A 13,223-nucleotide genomic window follows, 5' to 3' on the forward strand; every position below is an offset into this window, starting at 1 on the left:
AATGTTGGTCGGTCTCTGGATCATAAGTTCGATAACTTTACTTTGCATCACAGTTCGATTTGGATTCGGGCTCGATAATGATATCGGCCCCTCGGACTCGAAGCTTGTTTGTACCATCTTTGGAACCCGTCTTGAAGTCTCGCTTCGATCGATTATGTTTCGAACTTGATCGATAGTACGAAGGCCGAAATTTATTTCGACCGTATACAGACAGTCCCCTCGTTTCTTAGGAAGAATGTGGTGAGAAACGATATGACTTTTTAACGGCTCGATCAGATTACAAGCTGACGTTTATATTGGGCTTGACCATGAGACACGTGATAGTTGTCCCGTCGATTTAGTTTTTCAAGGTATTTAATGCATGTCAGACTATCACGATCCGAAATTCCCTCCTTCGGACCGTGATGGTGCCTAACATTTCACTTGCTAAGCAAGCCAACATTAGAATAATATTAATCAATTTTTAAATAATTTTTAAATTATTAATAATCAAGAAAACAAAAGCGGAAGAAAAGTTTGAAATATAGTAAAATAATTCATAAAAATAACGGTGTCTAAATACCATCCCAGAATTGGTGTCACAAGTGCACGAGCTTCTAGAATAAATACAAATAAAGGTTTGAATAAAATAAAGCTGTCTGAAAACAAATACACAGCTAAAGTACAGTAGACGGAGACTTCAGAACTGCGAACGTCGTGCAGTTATACCTCAGTCTCCTCTGAGTAGCTGAAATCCGAGCAAGTCTATGGTACGCCACTGGGACCAACTCCAAAATCTGCACAAGAAGTGCAGAGTGTAGTATCAGTACAACCGACCCATGTACTGGTAAGTGCCGAGCCTAACCTCGACGAAGTAGTGACGAGGCTAAGGTGGGTCACTTACATTACCTGTACGCAATATTAATAACAACAACAATAATAGAAATAAATCAGGTAACTAATTTATAATAATTGAAGCCAACTCAGCAGTTATAACCAATTATCAATTCTATCAATTCTATTGCAGCGTGCAACCCGCTCTCACAATATATTCACATTCAATTCTGTTGCAGCGTGCAACCCGCTCTCACAATATATTCACATTCGGTTCTGTTGCGGCGTGCTACTCGCTCCCAATATATTCATTTTAATCAAGGCTGTTGCGGCGTGCAACCCGATCCTCCAATATATTCATTATAGTTAACTCTGTTGCGACGTGCAACCCGCTCCTCCAACATATTCATTTACCAATTCTTATAGAAGAAATTTTTCCAATAAATGCAATAATTAATATAAAATTATAAGACAACAAGCATACAATAATTATGAAATAAACAAAGGCAAATAACAAATTATTATGGAAATCAGAGAGAAAATATGCAGTTTAATATTTAATATATTAAATGTCAAATAACAATTAAGGCACATAATTCAAATAGCATGTAACAATTAATGCAGGAATTCAAGAATTAATATTTGACAAAGAATATGAGAGAAACAATTATTATAATAATTAATTTATTATTTAAAATAATTTATGATTTTTCAAGTAAGCAGGCAAACAATTAATTTGACGACGTATAGACACTCGTCACCTCGCCTATACGTCGTTCACATGCAATTCACATAACAAATAATTTAAGGGTTCTATTCCCTCAAGTCAATGTTAACCACGACACTTACCTCGCTTTGTAAATTTTAATCAATTACTCGACCACAGCTTTTTCTTTTAAATTTGTCTCCAAAAACTTCAAATCTATTCACAAACAATTCGATATACTCAATACGAATCATAGGAATTAATTCCATATGAATTTACAAATTTTCCGGATAAAAATCCAAAATTCATTAAAATATTCGGCAGTGGGACCCACATCTCAAATCCCGAAAAAACTTACGAAATCCGAACACCCATTCCGAGACGAGCCTAACCATACAAAAATTATCCAATTCCGATGTCAAATGGACCTTCAAATCTTAAATTTTCGTTTTTGGAAGATTTTATAAAAATCTAATTTTTCTTCCATAAATTCACGGATTCATGATATAAATGAGTATGAAATCATGAAATATAATCAATATAGGATAAGGAACACTTACCCCAATGTTTTCCCGTGAAAATCACCCAAAATTCGCCTTACCCGAGCTCAAAAATGGGAAAGAGTTGAAAATGGGTCGAAACCCCATTTCCAGAACTTAAGTTTTGTTTCTGGGATTTTTACCATTCGCGAACGCGGTCAGTGCCTCGCGTACGCGAAGCACAAATTTGTGCTGTCCAATTTTACTCTTCGTGAACGCGAGGGCTACCTTGCGAACGCGATGCTTGCCTGGCTTGGTCTTCGCGAACGCGAAGGCTAATTTTTCCTGGCCAGCCTCTTTCCCTTGGCGAACGCGAGGCTTATATCGCGAATGCGAAGCTTTGAACCTCAAGCCTTCGCGAATGCGGTCACTATGTCGCGAACGCGAAGCACAAAATGTGCCAGCCCCAATTTGTTCTTTGCGTTCGCGAAGAAGAACACACCAGAAGCCTGAAGTATGCAGAAAACCAGATTTCCTAAGTCCGAAATAGTCTCATAGCCCATCCGAAACTCACCCGAGCCCTCGGGGCTCCAAACCAAACCTGCACACAAGTCCTAAAATATCATACGAACTTGCTCGCGCGATCAAATCGCCAAACTAACACCTAGAACTACGAATCGGACACCAAATCAAAGAACATTTTCAAGAAAACTTTAAAACCTTTATTTTTACAACCGGACGTCCGAATCACGTCAAAGCAACTCTGATTCTCACCGAATTCGGTAGAAAAGTCATAAATATTATAGTGGACCTACACCGGGATCCGAAACCAAAATACAGACCCGAGGTCAATAAATCTAACATCAGTAATTTCTTAAAAATCATTAAGCTTTCAAGCTTTTAATTTTTTATCAAAATTTCATATCTTGGGCTAGGGACCTCGGAATTCGATTCTGGGCATACGCCCAAGTCTCAAATCACGATATGGACCTACCGGAATTGTCAAAACACTGATCCGGATCTGATGCTCGTACTTAACTTGCTGACAATTCAGACACCGAGTTACATGTGCAACTATATCCTTTTTCATTCTCCTCCACCAATAATGTTGCCGCAAATCTTGATACATTTTAGCGGTACCTGGATGAATAGAATACCTGGAACTGTGTGCTTCTTCAAGAATTAATTCACGAAGCCCATCCACATTAGGCACACAAATATGACCATGCATTCGCAGAACCCCATCTTCCCCCACAACAACCTGTTTGGCATCATCGTGCCGCACCGTGTCCTTAAGGACAAGTAAATGAGGATCATCATACTGCCTCTCTCTGATGCGCTCATATAAAGAAGACCGAGAGACTGTGCAAGCTAGAACTCGACTGGGTTCTGAAACATATAACCTCACGAACTGATTAGCCAAAGTCTGAACATCTGCAGCTAATGGCCTCTCACCAACCAGAATATATGCAAGACTTCCCTTACTCACAGCTTTTCTACTCAAAGCATCGGCCACCACATTGGCCTTTCCGGGGTGATACAAAATGGTGATATCATAGTCTTTCAACAACTCCAACCATCTTCTCTGCCTCAAATTAAAATTCTTTTGTTTGAACAGATACTGAAGGCTACGATGATCAGTAAATACCTCACACGAGACACCGTAGAGGTAATGCCTCCAAATCTTCAGCGCATGAATAATGACTGCCAATTCTAAGTCATGAACAAGATAATTCTTCTCGTGAACTTTCAACTGCCGCGACGCATATGCAATTACCTTACCATCTTGCATTAATACTGCACCAAGCCCAATGTGAGATGCGTCACAATATACCGTATACGATCATAAACCTATGGATAATACCAACACTTGCGCCGTAGTCAAAACGGTCTTGAGCTTCTGAAATCTCATCTCACACTCGTCTGACCATCTGAATGGGACACCTTTCTGGGTCAATCTGGTCAATGGGTTTGCTATATATGAAAACCCTTCCACGAACCGACGATAATAACCTGCTAAACCCAAGAAACTCCGGATCTCTGTAACTGAAGTAGGTCTAGGCCAATTCTGAACAGCCTCAATATTCTTAGGATCCACCTTTATGCCTTCTGCCGATACAACATGCCCCAAAAGGCAACTGAGTCTAACCAAAACTCACATTTTGAAAACTTGGCATATAACTGATTATTCTTCAAGGTGTGAAGCACATTTTGAAGATGCTGCTCATGTTCCTCTCGACTGCTGGAGTAAATCAAGATATCATCAATGAATACAACCACAAAAGAATCCAAATAAGGCTTGAACACCCGATTCATCAAATCCATAAAGGTTGTTGGGGCATTGGTCAACCCAAATGACATTACTAGGAATTCGTAATGCCCATACCGAGTCCGAAAAGCTGATTTAGGGACATCAGATGCCATAATCTTCAACTGATGGTAACCAGACCTCAAATCGATCTTCGAAAATACCTTGGCACCCTGAAGCTGATCAAATAAGTCATCAATTCTTGGCAGCGGATATTTGTTTTTGATACTGGCCTTGTTCAACTGCCGATAGTCTATACACATCCGCATAGAGCCATCTTTCTTCTTTACAAATAATACTGGTACACCCCAGGGCGAGACACTGAGTCTAATGAATCCCTGATCAAGAAAATCTTGTAACTGCTCTTTCAATTCTTTCAACTCTGGCGGAGCCATACGGTATGGTGGAATAGAAATGGGCTGAGTGCCCGGAGCCAAATCAATACAGAAGTCAATATCTCTGTCGGGTGGCATCCCCGGCAGATCTGCAGGAAATACTTCTGGAAATTCACGAACAACTGGTACTGAGTCCATAGAAGGGACATCCATACTAGGATCGCGAATATAAGCCAAATAGGCTAGACACCCTTTCTCTACCATACACCGGGCTTTCATATAAGAAATAACCTTGCTGGCAGAATGACCAGGAGTTCCTTTCCACTATAACCGAGGTAACCCCGGCATAGCTAGGGTCACTGACTTGGCATGACAATCCATATAGCATGATAAAGGGACAACCAATCCATACCCAAGATGACATCAAAATCTACCATATCAAGAAGTAGAAGATCCACTCTAGTTTCAAGATTACTAATAGTAACCACACACGAACGATAGACATGATCTACTGTAACAGAGTCTCACACCGGTGTAGATACACACACAGAATCACTCAGAGAATCACAAGGCACAACCAAATATGAAGCAAAATAGGAGGACGTATAGGAATAAGTAGATCCTGGATCAAATAGAACTGAAGCATTTCTATGGCAAACTAGAATAATACCTGTGATCACAGCATCAGATGACTCGGCCTCAAGCCTAGCTAGAAAAGCATAAAATCGGGGTTGGGCCCCACCACTCTGAACTGCGTCCCTGGGACGGCCCCTTACTGGCTGGACTCTACCTCTAACGGTCTGACCTCCACCTCTAATGGCCCGACCTACACCTCTAGCTGCCTGACCCCTACCTCTAGCTGGCTGAGCAGGGGTGAAGCAACCGGTGTCGGTATGATGGCACGAGAATCTTACCGAGATCTGTTACCCGCCAATCTAGGGCAATACCTCCTGATGTGACCAATGTTTCCACATTCATAACACCCATCATGATGCCGTGGTTGCTGAAGCTGAAGCTAACCTAAATGGGCCGGATAACCGCTGTAGTAACTCTAGAGTTGTGAAGCACTGATAGGAGCTGAATGTGCACTGAATGCCGGCTGCCCAGAGTAAGGCATAATAGGACCGTGACTCCCTGAAGCACCGGGAGATACATGAAGTGCTGAATGAAACGGTCTGGGAGGATGACCCCTACCAAAATTACCCCTGCCTCCAGACGAGGCACCACTGAAACCACCGAACTGACGAGGCCTCTTATCGGACCTATGCCCTCTTTCCTGTGCAAGAACCATCTCGATCCTCCTTGCGACATTAGCAGCCGCCTGAAAATAAATCTCACTTCCGGTCTCCTTGGCCATCTGAAGTCTGATAGGGTGAGTGAGTCCCTCAATGAACCTCCTCACTCCCTCTCCCTCCGTAAGGTAGTAAAAGGAGAGCATGGCGGGCCAAATCCACAAAACGGGACTCATACTGAGTAACAGTCATACTGCCCTGCTGTAGACGCTCAAATTGCTTGCAAAATTCCTCTCAGAGTGTGATAGGGAGGAACTTCTCCAGAAATAACTGAGAGAACTGCTCCCAGGTAAGTGCAGGCGATCCGACTGGTCGGGTCAATGTATAATATCTCCACCACCTCTTGGCAGAACCCGTTATCTGAAATACAGCAAAATCAACCCCATTGGTCTCAACTATACCCATGTTCCGCAACACCTCGTGGCAGCGTTCAAGATAATCTTGTGGGTCCTCAGAAGGTGTACCACTAAAGTGAACTGGAAAGATCTTAGTGAACTTATTCAGTCTCAATAAGGCCTCAAAAGACATGGCGGGCCTATCACCGATTTGTGCCGCAATAACTGGTTGAACTACCCCAACTGGCGGGGTTGTTGGAGCCTGATTCTGGGGAGCCATCTGCTCTGTAGCGGGAGTAGTGGGAGTTTGTGCTCCTTCCCCAGCCCGTGAGATGGTTGGTGCCACTGGAAATGTACCATTTTGGGTCACGCCCTTCATAAGACTTACCAAACGGACTAGAGCGTCACTGAAGTACTGGAGTGGCTATGAATCCTTCCGGGACCTGAGCTGGTCCAACTGGTACATTCTGAACTGGAACCTCCTCCTGAAGGTCCACCTGAGGTTCATCAATAAGTGCAGCTGCTCGAGCTCTGGACTGAGCTCTACCTCGGCCTCTGCCTTGGCCTCTAGCACGACCTCGCCCTCGACCTCTACCCCTGGCCATAGTTGCCACCGGGGGTTCTGGTCCCTGTCCATCGGTAGAGGTATTACGTGTTCTCACCATCTGCGAGAGAATAAAAGTAGAATGGTTCAATCATCGATGATAGAATAAAATCGCACGACAGAATAAGAAAGAAGTGATATTGTTCCTAAAATTCATAGCCTCTGAGAGATAAGTACAGACGTCTCCGTACCGATCCTTCAGACTCTATTAAGCTTGCTCGTGACTCGTGAGACCTATGTAACCTAGTGCTCTGATACCAACTGTCACGACTCGAAATTCCCTCCTTCATACCGTGATGGCGCCTAACATTTCACTTGCTAGGCAAGCCAACGTTAGAATAATATTAATCAATTTTTTTTAAAAAAATAAATTATTAATAATCAAGGAAATAAAAGCGGAAGTAAAGTTTGAAATATAGTGAAATAATCCATAAAACCAACGGTGTCTAAATACCATCCGAGAATTGGTGTCACAAGTGCATGAGCTTCTAGAATAAATACAAATAAAGGTTTGAATAAAATAAACCTGTCTGGAAACAAACACACAACTAAAGAAAAGTAGACAGGGACTTCAGAACTGCGAATGCCGTGCAGTTATACCTCAAGTCTCCTCTGAGTAGCTGAAATCCGAGCAAGTCTATGGTACGCCACTAGGACCAACTCCAAAATCTGCACAAGAAGTGCAGAGTGTAGTATTAGTACAACCGACCCCATCTACTGGTAAGTGTTGAGCCTAACCTCGATGAAGTAGTGATGAGGATAAGGCGTGTCACTTATATTACCTGTACGCAATATTAGTAACAACAACAATAATAGAAATAAATCAGGTAACTCATTTATAATAATTAAAGCCAACTCAGCAGTTATAACCAATTATCATTTTCATCAATTCTGTTGCAGCGTGCAACCCGCTCTCACAATATATTCACATTCAATTCTGTTGCAGCGTGCAACCCGCTCTCACAATATATTCACATTCGGTTCTGTTGCGGCGTGCAACCCGCTCCTAATATATTCATTTTAATCAAGGCTGTTGCGGCGTGCAACCCGATCCTCCAATATGGACTTTTAATAAGCCTATTGGGGCGTGCAACCCGATCCTCCAATATAGACTTTTAATAAGTCTGTTGCGGCGTGCAACCCGATCCTCCAATATATTCATTATAGTCAACTCTGTTGCGGCGTTCAACCCGCTCCTCCAACATATTCATTTACCAATTCTTATAGAAGAAATTTTTCCAATAAATGCAACAATTAATATAAAATTATAAGACAACAAGCATACAATAATTATGAAGCAAAAAATGGCAAATAGCAAATTATTATGGAAATCAGAGAGAAAATATACAGTTTAATATTTAATATGTTAAATGTCAAATAACAATTAAGGCACATAATTCAAATAGCATGTAACAATTAATGCAGGAATTCAAGAATTAATCTTTGACAAAGAATATGAGAAAAATAATTATTATAATAATTAATTCATTATTTAAAATGATTTATGATTTTTCAAGTAAGTAGGCAAACAATTAATTTGACGACGTATAGACACTCGTCACCTCGCCTATACGTCGTTCACATGCAATTCACATAACAAATAATTTAAGGGTTCTATTCCCTCAAGTCAAGGTTAACCACGACACTTACCTCGCTTTGCAAATTCTAATCAATTACTCGACCACAGCTTTTCCTTTTAAATTTATCTCCAAAAGCTTCAAATTTATTCACAAACAATTCGATATACTCAATACGAATCATAGGAATTAATTCCATATGAATTTACAAATTTTTCGGATAAAAATTCGAGATTCATTAAAATATTCGGCAGTGGACTCACATCTCAAATCCCGAAAAAACTTACGAAATCCGAACACCCATTCCGAGACGAGTCCAACCATACAAAAATTATCCAATTCCGATGTCAAATGGACCTTCAAATCTTTAATTTTCGTTTTTGGAAGATTTTATAAAATTCTAATTTTTATTCCATAAATTCACGGATTCATGATATAAATGAGTATGAAATCGTGAAATATAATCAATATAGGATAAGGAACACTTACCCCAATATTTTCCCGTGAAAATCGCCCAAAAATCGCCTTACCCGAGCTCAAAAATGGGAAAGAGTTGAAAATGGGTCGAAACCCCATTTCCATAACTTAAGTTCTGTTTCTGGGATTTTTACCATTCGCGAACGCGGTCAGTGCCTCGCGTTCGCGAAGCACAAATTTGTGCTATCCAATTTTACTCTTCGCGAACGCGAGGGCTACCTCGCGAACGCGATGCTTGCCTGGCTTGGCCTTCGCGAACGCGAAGGCTAATTTTTCCTAGCTAGCCTCTTTCCCTTCGCGAACGCGAAGCTTTGAACCTCAAGCATTCGCGAACGCGGTCACTATGTCACGAACGCGAAGCACAAAATGTTCCAGCCCCAATTTGCTCTTCGCGTTCGCGAGAGTACCTTCGCAAACGCGAAGAAGAACACACCAGAAGCCTGAAGTCTCCAGAAAACCAGATTTTCTAAGTCCGAAATCGTCCCGTAGCCCATCCGAAACTCACCCAAGCCCTCGGGGCTTCAAACCAAACCTGCACACAAGTCCTAAAATATCATACGAACTTGCTCGCGCGATCAAATCGCCAAACTAGCACCTAGAACTACGAATTGGACATCAAATCAAATAAATTTTTCAAGAAAACTTTAAAACCTTTATTTTTACAACCAGACATCCGAATCACGTCAAATCAACTCTGATTCTCACCAAATTCGGCAAACAAGTCATAAATATTATAGTGGACCTACATCGGGATCCGAAACCAAAATACGGACCCGAGGTCAATAAATCCAACATCAGTAATTTCTTAAAAATCATTAAGCTTTAAGCTTTTAACTTTTCATCAAAATTCCATATCTCGGGCTAGGGACCTCAGAATTCGATTTCGGGCATACGCCCAAGTCCTAAATCACGATACGGACCTACCAAAATTATTAAAATACTGATCCAGATCCGTTTGCTCAAAATGTTGACCAAAGTCAACTCAGTTGAGTTTTAAAGCTCTATTTCACATTTTAATCCATTTTTTACATAAAAACTTTTCGGACAATTGTACGGATTGAACATGCAAGTCGAGGAATGATACATGGTGCTTTTCGCTATCTTGGAACACATAATTACTTATTAAATTTAAAGATGATATTTTGGGTCATCACACAGACGGTGGTCGGCCACCGCTGATACTGAACCGTCATTTGCTTGCACCTATAAATAACCCTTCCTTTTATCATTTATCACTTTTGCAACTTCAATCTTCCAAATTTCTCAATTTCCTTTTTGTATTCTCTGAGATTATTTGCAAATCAGGGATTCCCTTTCGCAAAATTCTTCTTCCAAATTACCAAATCTTCTTCACCCTCTTTAAATCCAAGATGGTGAAGACGTCCAAAACCGTCCCCCAAAAAGAAAAAGCTTCTTCTTCCCAATCCACCGCCGATAAAACACCGGTGGATCCTCGTCCTGAGGAGTGCATTCCGGCAACGTGTGTTCTTACCTACGATTTCAAACTCGATAAAGGTTCACCGGTTCCTGGTCGATGTGAGCCCATATCGAGATATATTTGTTCGATAACCCGGGAGCACATCGAGCGGATAAAAAAAGATTGTAACAGGGAGAACAAAGAGGTGGCAGTGATGTCTCCTGAAGAGGATATTACTACTCACGTGAGAAGGTTTTTAAGCGTGTATACTTACCCTTTCACGTTAGGTCCCCTCGACCCTGTTATCATAGATTTTTGTCGTAAAAATCTAATAACCCTAGGCCAGATACATCCTTCCTTTTGGCGGATCATTATTTTGATATGATATTTTGTAAGTAAAATCGAGGGGATTCCTTTCACCCTTGATCATCTTGTCCGATTATACTGTCCTCGTCTTTTTCGAGGAGGGTTAATAAAACTCCAATGTCGAGCTACCAAGGCTCTGTTCTCGAGTATAGACGAGGATAGGGATCGAGGTTGGATGGGCCAGTTTGTTCGAATGAGGACTTCGGACCTGATCCCAACCGAAAAGATACCTTTCCCCGATGAGTGGAACATGAAGCGTAAGTGTGATTCTGTTGTTATCTTCTATTATGTTGTTCTTTCATTTCTTTTCTCACCAATATCCCTTTTTGTAATGCAGCGGTTCCCAGGATGCCCGGCGCAGTGCCCGATCTCAAGAATTGGGTACGTGATCTGGTTTTGACCTCCTCATATGCCGAGCGCTCATGGCGCGACTTGTCAAAAGGCCGATGGGAGGCCAAAAATCACGGTGAGCATTTCTCTCGTATCCCTTGGTAATTCGAATAAGATGCCTTTCACATACTTTAGTAAAAATTTTCGTATGTAGGTGTGAGCAAGGATGTGGTTTTTAGGACCTCGTCTGGCGAGGAAGAGACTTCGACCTCTGTCTCAAAGCCGGTAAAAGATAATAAGAGGAAAAGAGCCCCCACCCTCGAAGATCAAAAACCGAAGAAGAGGACGGCTGGTAAGCCGAACAAGAATGCTATTCCTTTAACCGTAGAATCAGTTCTGCGTCTGAGGGAAGAAGAAGAGAACAATGGGTTTGCTCTGGCGGCCCGAACAAAGAAGACCACCGACGTTCCACAGGTAGTTGGATCGATGGTGGTTCATAAGGCTCCGCCTCGAATTGAGGATACATCCGAGAGAGATTTGGGTAGAGTCCCCGAATTGCTGGAAATTGAAGATGTTTCTCATCCAAGCCGACGGATGGGGGATATGTCTGAAGGGGCTCTTCCCGAATCTTTTCGAATCAAAAAGAATTCCCCAGATGACTCATTTGGGACAATAGCAATCGAAGGCTCGCCCATCTTCCCTGTTTTTTCTGTAGGGGCGATTCGGGAGGCCCAAGCTTTGGGGGCCCTCGAATTAGATAGGCCTCATGATGAAGAGGATCCTTTTCGTGACCTATTCATTGGCGTCGAAGACACTGCCGGTACAAGTGACGCATCAGATCTTTTTCACGGAGTGCAACAGGCTTTGAATCAGGTAGGCCTTAAATCATATGGTGTTACCTTTAAGTTTGCTTTTCTTTTCTGAATTTGTTTCTTCTTTCTTTGTAGGCTGCGACAGTTCATCGAGAATCATGTTCTCAGTCCCGAACCGAGCTGCGTCAATACGAGGCCGAGCTTCAACGGGTTACGGAAGAGAGGAACTCCTTAAAGCTCCTTTTGGGCCAAAGGGGAAAGGAAATAAAAGACATCCGAGCTGAGTTGGCCAGGGCTCACCAAGATCATGTCGATTTCTCCGAGTAGGTAATAATGCTTTTAAAAGCCTATGGGCTTGATACCGGAACGATGGCTAATCTTTCGGTCTCACAGCTGCAGCAGAAAATCGAGATGATCGGAAAACTCCGTGAAGAATTCGATGTGATAAGAGCAGAGTCTTTGAAGTGGAAAGAAGGAATGGACCGCTTTGTTGCAGAGAAAGAAACTGCTCGAGCCTAATTGTCTTCGGCCGAAAACCAACTTCAAAAAATAAAGGAGAAAAGATTGGTCCAAGTAAGAAGGATAGAGGAGCTCGAGGCTCAGTTGGCCTCTGTACTTGCCAAGGCCGAATCTGATACCGAGAAGGCAAAGGCCGATGCGGATGAACTTGTGGCCGTCTATCGGGCCGATGCTGAAGCTTCCCTGGTCCAAGCAAGAGAGGCAGTCGAGACCGCTGATACTCGAGCACATTGGGTCGCTGAACTTGCTAAATGCCGATCTCAGAGGGAGACCCTCGAGGAGATCCATGCTCGAGGTTTTGACCTCGCTGAAGAGATAAAAAGGGCCAAAGAACTCAAAGCCGATGCTGAAGCCTTGGTTTCCGATGATGATGATGACGACGACAGGAGTAAGAGCAGTTCCGAGAACGGGGGGAGCCCGATAGAGATGAGACCGCTCCTGGGCATGACCAGGAAACTTAATCCTTAATTTTTATGTTGTAATCAATCATGTAAACAATTTTGTATATAAAAATATCCCCTTTTTGCCGACTTGCTCCTGTTTTGTTTCCTGTCTTGTGAAGACTTTAGCCACGCCTTATGAATATTTTCACAAGGATTTAAGCAACTTGAAACTTGTAATAAGGTAGCTCGTATGCTTAGTGTTCGAGCTGAGTGATTTTCTGAACATAGGCTTACTCAAACTTGGAGTGATGTGGCCCTTAGGCTTATTAGTTGAGTCATTGATTCAAGCTCGAATAAATATAGCCTTGGGCGTAATGATCGAGTGAGTCTTTGCTCGAACTCAAAATAAAAGTAGCCCGTAGGCTTAGTAGTCGAGTGAATAATTCGAACTCGAAATAATGTAGCCTGTA

This window comes from Nicotiana tabacum, chromosome 24 (genome assembly GCF_000715075.1).
Source record: "Nicotiana tabacum cultivar K326 chromosome 24, ASM71507v2, whole genome shotgun sequence".
In the NCBI taxonomy this organism is placed as follows: domain Eukaryota; kingdom Viridiplantae; phylum Streptophyta; class Magnoliopsida; order Solanales; family Solanaceae; genus Nicotiana; species Nicotiana tabacum.